Source organism: Cyprinus carpio, chromosome A6, assembly GCF_018340385.1.
Source record: "Cyprinus carpio isolate SPL01 chromosome A6, ASM1834038v1, whole genome shotgun sequence".
In the NCBI taxonomy this organism is placed as follows: domain Eukaryota; kingdom Metazoa; phylum Chordata; class Actinopteri; order Cypriniformes; family Cyprinidae; genus Cyprinus; species Cyprinus carpio.
In genome coordinates, this window is record NC_056577.1 from 4,542,324 (window position 1) to 4,552,021 (window position 9,698).

The 9,698-nt window shown below is 37.9% G+C and overlaps 1 long non-coding RNA gene across 1 annotated transcript; it reads left to right on the forward strand.

Moving 5' to 3' along the window:
* The first annotated feature begins 1,042 nt into the window (after window positions 1-1,042).
* Window positions 1,043-1,734, forward strand: LOC122145258. The gene is made up of 2 exons (XR_006160204.1): window positions 1,043-1,294; window positions 1,451-1,734. It is a non-coding gene; the product is annotated as an uncharacterized LOC122145258 (long non-coding RNA).
* The last annotated feature ends 7,964 nt before the right edge of the window (window positions 1,735-9,698 follow it).

Here is a 9,698-nt window from a genome sequence, read left to right on the forward strand (position 1 = left end):
GGGCGGCTTAACAGTGATCTACTCTGATTGGATAGTGAGCTTTTTTGATGGACAGGTGCTCTCTGGCCGGGAAGTACAGACGTCACTCAGTGGCGCGCATATTGGAAAGCTTTCGCGGTGATTTGTATGACTAAATATGTAAATAATATTGGCCTTCGATCGTCTCTTGTCTGTAAAGATGAGCTCTTGTCCTTCAAGGCAGCTTAAAGTAAGCTTCTGTGTTACTGAATGACAATAATAACCCGCAACGAACTGCTGCACACTGTAACATGAATAAAACTTGTATCTATGTTATTGGTTACTTTAGTAACACAAGCTTACTTCAAGCTGCCTTGAAGGACAAGTGGAGGAGGAAGAGGATGCTGCTCCGTGTCTCTCCTGAGAGCTCATCTTTACAGACTGAGACCATCGAAGGTCAAATATTATTTACATATTTAGTAATACAAGTGGGGGAAGCTCACATTCTCGGACACACGTAAAGCGCGAGACATTTCCTTTTCTGTTCTTTTGTCTGCAGAAGATTTCATCTTTACGTTATCGAGAGACAAATATGAAGTATTTATGTAATCAAATACACTGAACGGGATTGTAAATAGTGTACTTCCTCCATCTCCCGACAAGTACTCCTCGCTGCAGACTGTAGCGCGGTGACGTCACACACCATCTTACAGCCCACACCACCACGAGAGCTTTCCAATATGCGCGCCACCGAGTGACGTCTGTACTTCCCGGCCAGAGAGCACCTGTCCATCAAAAGCTCACTATCCAATCAGAGTAGATCACTGTTAAGCCCGCCCCCACGTGAAGTTTGTGTCAAAACACCAAACGAAAAACTGCGAAAACGTAAGCGAAATCTGTGGCAATGCATTCAGAATCCCACGATTAGCGAAAACGAAATCTTTGAAAAAACATTAACAAAAAATGAAGCATATTTGAAGAGCCTGTTAAATTTGTGCGACTGAGTTCATTTTTTCATTTTCATTGTGTTTTTCTTCTTTTGTAATGGCATATTTTTGATGGTTTCTGAAAAAGTTACGTTCAGTTCCATAAAGTTATGTTCATTTTTATTGAACCAAATGTAATTACATAGAGAATGAAGCATTCTAACTTTTCAAATGGTGGAACTTGTGTTTGATAGGCAGCATGTCATCATAACCCAACCAGTAAACGCCACTCTGATTGGCTGAGGCAACAATCATTCGGCGCGTACTGCTGAAGCTAGTGGCTGCTCGGCTCTGTTCTGGTTCCTTCAAATCAAAGCGATCCAAAATCATCGTTTTTTACTCCGTTGAAGGTAAGTTCGGTCCGCTTAGTAAATTTTATGTATTTATAGTGTTAGCTGTTTTAATTAGCTTTGTTGTCTTAACTAAACCTTCTGTGGCTAAGTTACAATTAGCATTGCATTTTTCAGTGATTAACAACACGACTGTGTTCCCTTCCAAAATATTAGTGGTGGGCAGATCGAGGCTTCGTGAAGCAATGAAACAGTTGAAGCAAATGTGCCATATTGTGTAGAGGCTTCAAATCAATCCGACACCCGTCTCAACGGTGACACCTAGTGGTCACTTGCAGGTGTTGATCTGAAACAACCTTGACAACGAGCCATTAAAAATGTGTTGTTTTTATTATTATTGTATTTTTCTAATATGTGAAGCTTATAACCTGTAGGCTTCTCACTGTGCATAATGTTATTTTGGTCATGAAGAATGAATATTAATAAAAGAAATCAAGCCACAATGTTTCACTTTTTTTAGAGAGATTTTTATTCAAAAAATATTCATTTCTCTGCTGTGGAAGGACTTAGCCTACTTCTTTTTTTACAGATAATTTCTTCAGCCTTTGATAACATCCTCTCACAAGGGACACTTGTTGCTGGCATGCAAAGATATTTTTTTAGCAAGGACATACAAATGAGGAAAGATTACTGCTCTCTCTTTCCAGTAAATTAGGGGATCATGAGTTCTGTTCAAAAACGCATCATGGAGGTATTTTTTCACTTCCACTGTGGCATCAGCTGTCATTGTGTATCATCTGGGTTTCATGGATACGGTTATCAAAAAGTTCCCATAAACTGTCCTGTGTTTCTACTGGTGTTGATGTTGATGGTGATGATGATGATGGGCCTGATGATGAAAACAGCAGCAATAGTATGAAAAAGTATATACTTACAGCATATGAATCAGATATATTATAGCATACATGCATAACAAAGACTGAAACTGTAGCCTACTGGTTCACTATTTGGAAACCTTCATAAACAAAGTTATGTTATGAACGTTTATGCTCAGTGTGCAGAGAAAAATCAAATGGAATGTAGAACTACAACAATTAGAAAAACCAAAATGATGTCTTCACTGGCTGTAGATTGGGTGCTCATATGTAGACCTATAAAATGTATATTCACACAATAGTATATTATATTGACAACATATTATATTCACATTGAAGCTGTTTTTAACATGATTGGAAGTTGTGATTGGGACATTAGGTTGTAGGGCTTAGATTGACACAGGGCTATGGACTTTCTAAACAGTGTCCCAACAGTTTGTTATTATATTTCAATTATAATTATATTTCAAACAATGCATACCTTGCTTAGATGGCCCAGCAGTGTCAGTAGCAGGCCTAGGTACAGGGGGAATGCTACCATCGTCTACACCCTGAAAATGGCAGGATGAGTGCTCCTCAAATGGCGCGTCATGGATGATGTTTTGTTGCAGTAGACTAGCTGCTGATCACAATATATACATCTCACTTTATTTGGGGTTTCCAATTGGAAATGCTCCCACACCACAGATGTACGGCATCTCTTCTGAGGAGCCTCCATTTTTTATTGATCTATCTATCTATTTTAATCTTTCTATCTGTATCTATCTATCTGTATCTATCTTTATTAATCTATTAATCTGTCTATATATATTTCTATCTATGCATCTATTAATGTGTCACTATATGTATACTCTGTCTGTCTCTAGCCTATCAGTCAGTGTGTAAATTTAAATGTAAGCCTAAATATAACTAAACAAATCGCACTAAAAATGTCACTATATCACCAAATATCCGCTATCTCAAAATCAAACTCTCACAAAAACCCACGAGGTCAAGATGCGTTGACTTCACTTTTATACAGATGTGTGATTGTGTGGTCTGTACCCGACCGTGTCAATCAAATGCTGATTCGGCGGACCACGCCACCTGTCAAAACACTTGTGAAACACTTCGAGGCTTCATTAGTCACGTGACATGGGTGTTTTGAATCACGCTTCGGATCAGTGTTTCGAAACATCTGCGCTTCGGGATCTCGCAAAGCTTCGGAACGTCTGTTTCGCGTCAGCCATCCCTAGAAAATATACAATATAATCATATAACGTGTAACAGTTAGTTTGATCTGTTTCTTTGACAGCACAATGCGACTGTATTCGTGTCCATCATAAAACGTTATACACTATAATCATGCATTATGTAGTTTCAAAACGAATAATGTGTTTTAAAAATGACTGAAGATAAAATTTGCCATATTCTGCAATTCAGAGAGAAGAGCAACGCCTCTGTGATGCACAAGCCTTTGATACCCTGGTAGGTTTTACATTTCTGGAAGTATAGCATAATACAATTCAGTGCACTCATACAGTGTTAGGTTCCTCTGGGGAGTACCAGTCAGCTTTATCATAGATTTATTCCAACAGATGCTACAGATTTCAAGAATTGGAGGAAAGAACTCCAAGGACTGTGTCCACAAATTCCTTAACAGGCATGTTTCTACATACAGTTTGGATTGTGTGTGTGATGTTATGGTGGATTTCAATGCCTGAACATTTTTTTTTTTTTCTGGGTGTGGACCAGACTGCATGTGTTAATTTGTCTTTTTCTTGCTTAACCCTTATGTACCTCTTGGTACATTTATTTATTTATTTTATTTTTTTTGCATTTTTCAATTAAGAATACTCAATTACAAGATCACAACAACACAATGCATTGTGAGTTTATAGACAAGCAGTTCTTGACAAGGAGATTTGTTGTAGAGGGATAAAAGGAGGGGAGTTAGTATAAAGGGTTTATGAAATGTGTAATGTTATATCTACATGTATCATTTACACTGATTTATAAATATAATTTATTTTTCTTTAGGCTCTTCATTTATGCCCTGATGGCACAATTCAATATGAAGGGGAAGGGGAAAAAGGGCAAGAACTCTTTGGAGAAGACAGGTTTATAGAGCAATAAAAGGTAAGCCCATATTTCATGTTGACCAAGGAAAGATAATTAGCTCCTGCCAGTCTGTGAATAATGACTTGATTGGACAAAACATTTCCTTCCCAGTTAACATTTAAAATTCACTGCTAACTGTCTACCATGGCAATTTTAACATTTGGTGAGGTGGTTTTGTATTAATCCAGTATTGGTAGTGGATGCATAGTAAACATATTTTTGCTTACAGATATGGGGATATGGTGTATGACTGCAGATTGCCTTTACATGTTTCTAATCATTTGTCTTTTTCTACTTGTGCAGTCATGAAATTTGATGACATAGCCACAGAGGACTTCATAAGGATGACCGCTTCAGAGCATCTGAAGCATGCACCGCAAAGAAGTGGAGGTGGAGGAGACACAGGGGTCACTCAGGACTGATTATCGATTGTGGAGAATCTTTTGTACATTGTCTTTTTAGTATTGTTGCGTATGGTTCAATTTTACCACAAAACACATTTGGTTAAGCACTTTAATTTTTATTGTTGTACATTTGTTGTTGTGGTGGGCTGTGTAACTTTAATTTTTTTATTTTTTGTATTTTACCACCAGTGTTTTTAGGTTACATATGTTTTTAGGTTACGATGCACAACATTGAAGTGATATATGCAAGCCATAAATTCATGTTCCTAGATTTTAATGGTAGTTGGCAGGAAATTTAACTAGTCAAAGCTTATAAGTGAAGTTTGTGCAAGTTAAAAACAATAAAGATGGAAATAAGTGAATGGTGATTGAGTTGTGATTGATTTGTAAACCTCTGTTTATAACTGTAGTCCCATGTTTCCAGAAGGTGAAGGACCTGTTTCCTGTAGCAGTTATTTTTCCTGTGACTTCGTTTGGCTCAGCAGCAGGATTGAATTGGAAAGGCATTACACCTTTGTATGCGTTTCTATTTATCATCCGCTAATGAGACAATCAAAATAAGCTATAAGAAAAGAAACTTGAACAGTATGCCACCTTCTGAAATGGGATTACAGTTATGTACAGAGCCTATAAGCAGTATAAAATGATGTCTAAAATGAGTATAAGTTTGACGTGGAAAAGACGTCCACAACGACCAAATTTGGACTACAATTAGCCCTTATACGGAGGTCCTGTGGACGTCGATACTCGACGTGCGGTACACGTAAAAAAAAAAAGACATCGCCTGGAATACAAAACAACCCCAACAAACCAAATAATTACGACCAAAAAAAACAACAAAAAAAAGACGTCACTCCGATGTCACATTGCGCAGTGGGATGTTTCTGTCAGCTCATGAAGAAGAGATTTCAGCAGACTTACAAAAGCTTCATTAATTGGCAACATTTGTAAAGAGTTTTTACGTAAATCTAGCAACAAAATTACTAAATTGGCAACAGAACGCCGTGCTCAGCTCCTGGTGCTTATTTGCCATTACATACTGAACAACATTCCTTCAATACTGTAAATAAACAGGAAAATGTTTCTTAAATGCTTAGTTATTAATGTATATATAATATAATATAGTGAATGTAATGAAATGAATGACGCCGAAGACACTCTGAAGACTAAAATTCGTAAAATCAGTAGCCTACGTGTTTTTGAGATTAACAAAAGTGTTTTTGGATTAAGTTTGGTCAGTCACCGGTATCTGTACTCAGTACCGTCGTAAGGGCTGTGCCAAGTGTGCGACCGCACAGGGCCTCGCGCCTCTAGAGGGCCTCGCTCCTGGCCTGCATTTTATGTTGTTTATGTCTAATTTTTATTTCTGTTTTTCCACCTATTTGGTCCTTTGAAAGACTAAAACAGTCATAGATGATAGACAGTATAAGACTGCATAAAGCTGTTTGTGGTTAGGATGACAAAAAGTTTTAAAAGTTAAACTTTTAGGCTGGTCTGCCTCAGTGGTCCATCAGCGCTCGTCAATGTCAGAATGATCAAGATCAAATCAAATCAAAGAAGGCGGGTCTTACTGTCACTGTCACAATGTAATAGATGTTCTGAGTGACATTTACGTTAAACCACGCCCCCATTGAATGTACGTGTGTGGCCTGTTTGGAGCGTGAGTTCTCAGTAAACAAGTAAGCTTGCAGCTTGTGTGTCTGTCGTTCATCTCACCCAAATCCACCTCCTAGCGCAATATATTACAACGCAACGAGAGTTCTTGGAAAGATGTAAGCAGTACTGTATTAGAAAACTGTTTTACGATAGAAATGTTCAGCGTCCGACAGTAACACTATCTAGTGATGCAAACTACTCAACTTTTTATGAAATGTCGCTGTTTTGAATTGAAAATATGCGATCATGATTAAATCATAAATGAACGTGATGAGACGTTTGCGTTTTCAACTACAAAAAAACACAAAAAAAATTAAATTGCACATTTGAAAATAAAATATTATTTTCAAATAGTGTAAATTGATTACTACTTCATATATAACTACAAACCTAGAACTTATTTTAACATTCTTATATACCCTTAAATCACTTTTAATCCTTTAATTGCTTTATTATTATTATTATGCAGTAGATCTTACAATTCTTATGAGTGTGTGCATGACCGGGATTCGTGCGCAAGGATGTCAGTGAGCACGGCATCGCAATCGATCAGTTGCGTGTTAAAGTTGCATTCGTTACTATAGCAACCCCCCCCCCCATACACACACAAAATTGCAGAGGGCCTCGCACGTCGCACCCCCCTATGCGACGGCCCTGTCTGTACTGATCAATGTTTAAAATTTTCAGCTGTTCATTCGATGACTTACTTAGTGATGAGTAACTTTACAGTCATCACTGATTACTGAAAATGTTAATTCTAGGTTCAATCTATAAGGATATTAACGAAATTAACCCTTCTGTTAAATTGTCCTAAATGGACAGACACAATCAGCTGCAAGAGCTATTGGTTAGATAATTAAGGCATTAGTATATTAGTATATTTAGTTGTTTACTCTCAAACGTGAAATGATTAACATATTTACTGCTGCTTGTTAAGTCAATCATCACTATTATTATTGTTCATAGTTACCGTCAGTGATTTGAACATTCAGTATTAAAGTATCAACAGCACAATAAATCCATGACTTTCCATTAAAACAGTAAAAATGGTCATATGAGCTCGCTTCACAGCATGTGCAGAGACACACACATTAAATGACAGATTACAACAAAGTGACCAATGAACACAGAAATGAAACTGGTGTTTACTGACCCCTAGTGGACACAGTGAGTACAGCATGACACCCAAAACTGGTGAAGCCACAAGATGATGAGGTAAACTGTCTTAATCACAACTACAGGTGATTAAAATGAATTATGTGATTAATGGTTGTTGAACTGTACCTGATGGACTGTTATGCTGTATTTGGAGGAACACATCCCTCTAATTCACCCCCAGAGGTTCATTATTGGCTTTGCCCTCTTATTAGAGGTTTGACATGGATGTACATTCATTTACCTCCCATATCAGAGAAATTGTTTATTTGACTCATATATGTCACTTTATACAACAATGACTATAATTTGTTTTAGTGAATGTGAATATGAGCTTCTTATGTGTTCAGTCTGAGACGTTTACAGAGACACTGCATGCTGATATTGTACAGTATGTAAGTTATTCATCAAAACAATATCCCTTGTGATGAAAAAAAAGATCAATTCCCATTTACTCAATTGTAATCTTATGATGTATTTACGATTACTTTAGCATTTGACATTTGAACACTTCGATTTCCCCTTAAGTTCTATTCTTACTTTACATTATGATGTATTTATGATTACGATTTCACTTCATCAAGAGAAGCTTCATCCATATCACACTGTGACCCAAGACTGGTTGCCTGCTGAAACTAAGCAGGATTGAGCTGGTCAGTACGACACCACGGTGATTGGCCTCATCAGTGACAACGATGAACGTTGAACGTGTCTCCAGCTTCAAGTTCCTGGGAACCACCATCTCGGAGGACCTGTCCTGGACCACAAACACCTCCAGCCTGGTCAAGAAGGCTAACCAGCGCCTCTTCTTCCTCAGGACACTGAAGAAGAACCAACTGTCTTCAGCCATAGTGGTGAACTTTTACCAGTGTGCGATCGAGAGCATCCTGACCAGTTTGTATTACAGTCTGGTATGGGAACTGCTCGGTGGCTGACCGCAAAGCACTGCAGAGGGTGGTGAAAAACTGCCCAACCCTTCACAGGGACACCACTTTCTGCTATTGAGGACATCCAGAGGAAACGCTGTCTATGTCGAGCTCGCAGCATTCTTAAGAACTCCTCTCACCCTGACCACAGACTGTTTAACCTCCTGCCCTCCGGGAGGCGCTTCAGGAGCCTCCGGACAAGGACCAGCAGATCCAGGAACAGCCTTTTTCCCTACAGCTGTCTCCTTGCTGAACTCTGCCCTCTGACACCCCCCACACCATACACCACAGACTCCTCCCCCACTTCATCACTACATTTGACTGATTATTGATTTATTTATTTACAACAAGCAAAAAACAGTAAACTTGCTATTACTTGCACTACTGTCTGTTCATCCAGAAACACTGAATAATCCATTTGCACACTGAAATATTTTCTATGCACTTAACTGACCATTGGAATAGTGTAAATTATGTTCATAGTTCTGCCTATAGTGTACATATACTTTCACACATCTGTATAGTATGTTCATAGTACACCTATCTGTATATCATGCTGATTGTATTTAAAATCTGTAAATTATGTCCATAATACTTATCTGTATAGTTATTGTCCTGATTGTAGACCTTGTATATTCTGTACTTACTGCTTATTGCACTTCTGGTTAGATGCTAACTGCATTTCGTTGCCTTGTACCTTACATGTGCAGTGACAATAAAGTTGAATCTAATCTAATCTAATCTAATTACCTGTGAAGGGTTGAACCTTTGAAGGACTTCAACCTCACTGGCAACTTCAAGTTCAGCTTTGGGAGCTTCGAGTTCAAGTTCCCTGTTAATATTAACAGCTTTCTGACAGAACAGATCAAAATTTGTCAAAAATTTGCCATGACGAACAAGAGAAAGAACGAACGAAAATTCCTGCAAAATGATTCTAAAATTACAAAGGAGAACACCCAATAGCGCATGTAAGGCATAATTAGACCGATTCCCATTGATTATTTATATTAAAAAAAGATCCCTAAAATTCTGGATGCATCCAAAATTGCGTTCCACATAATCACTACATTTTAAAGTGAACTGAACCCCGAAAAAAGTCCCCTAAGTCAGCTGGTTGAGACTTACTAACCTGACTAACTCTACTAACACTAACCAGTCTCAGACCAGCACTGCTTCTCACCCAAACATCAAAATTAATCAAATGATCAAACAATATAAAAATACATATCTGGAACATTGGGAGCAAGAAACTAAAACCCAAAGTTAACTACAATTCTATCAAACTATAAAATCAAATTATGAATGGGAAGAATATCTCCAGAGTGTCAGAGACACAAAGCAGAGACAA